Source organism: Carcharhinus amblyrhynchos, chromosome 9 (genome assembly GCF_965287045.1).
Source record: "Carcharhinus amblyrhynchos chromosome 9, sCarAmb.v2.hapA, whole genome shotgun sequence".
Taxonomy (NCBI): Eukaryota; Metazoa; Chordata; class Chondrichthyes; order Carcharhiniformes; family Carcharhinidae; genus Carcharhinus; species Carcharhinus amblyrhynchos.
In genome coordinates, this window is record NC_137332.1 from 97,271,177 (window position 1) to 97,272,364 (window position 1,188).

Sequence of the window (1,188 nt, forward strand, 5' to 3'; positions counted from 1 at the left end):
AGACAGTGCACCGGGTTCCATTTTAAGCAGCCGAACAGGCAAGGTAGATGTCTTCTGAAAGACGGCACCATGATCCATTTATCGTGATATATTGCGGACTCGCCGTGACTTCAGTGCACGTACTCTGTCGTGAAAAAAAATGAAGCGTTGTGTTCCCAGTGCAAGTACAGCGTCTGCTCCGCGATCACATGTTTGTAATTTCGGAATCCACATCGAAATAGCATTTTCTCGCTGCAGGTGAATTCGCGTATGGAATTAGATGGTTGAGTGTTGCCAGCTGGTTTATATTAATGTTGACTGAGTTTTGGATACTCAAACAAGGGAATAAACATACGCTCCATAAAGAAAATATCAACAGATGACGTCTTAAATAAGTGTGTGCCCACGCGTAAAAAAAATGATTTTTAAAACGCGTTGTTCTGAAAATGCAAATCAAAATACAGATTGCCGTAACTCGGATTCGAACCGAGGTTGCTGCGGCCACAACGCAGAGTACTAACCACTATACGATTACGGCTGCCCATGCAAAGCGCCGATGGCGCCTGCAGTTAGGCGTTACAGCACTGTCTGTGTTCAGAAGTGGAACTCACGCATATTTCCTCAGACCCGTCATCTTCCCTCTCACAGTCTCCTTTATATAAGTGGGGGAAAATTGCAAATGAGCCACAATAGCAAACACCTTGATTTTGCTCCATGTTTGGCACTTATGATGTTTCTGTGGTCAAAAAAACAAAGAAGCAAACTGCATGCAACGTGCAGTCTTTCCAAGTTGCGACAAATTGATGCATGACTGCAATACTCCTGCAATGATAACCTCCTTGTGGAAAGGCGGCATTCCATCAAGTTCTCTAAACATTTGCTGTACCTGCATGGGAGTATTTAGTGAATTACATACATCCACTGGAGCATCTACTGTGGCAAATCATTGTCATCATTAAATACAGTTTTTGATTGCATGAAAATGGATTGGTTCACCTGTTTAGAAAGGTGATTCAATTCTCCAACCTCCTGGCCACTGAGCGCAGTTCTTTTTTTTAAATGCAGTATTTCTAAGGGGTGGATGTCAGTATATTTTCACTGTTGAGTTGAAAACTGAATTGTCAGCACGAGTACTTGCATCTTTTAGCACCTTTTCTTCGTCGGTAACAACAGAGTGCAATACAGTGCGAAATAAAGCGTGAAAGGGGA

The 1,188-nt window shown here is 42.7% G+C and overlaps 1 non-coding gene across 1 annotated transcript; it reads right to left on the reverse strand.

Annotated features, from left to right (window-relative positions):
- Positions 1–445: 445 nt before the first annotated feature.
- Positions 446–517, reverse strand: trnah-gug (transfer RNA histidin (anticodon GUG)). The gene has a single exon. It is a non-coding gene; the product is annotated as a tRNA-His (tRNA).
- Positions 518–1,188: the final 671 nt, after the last annotated feature.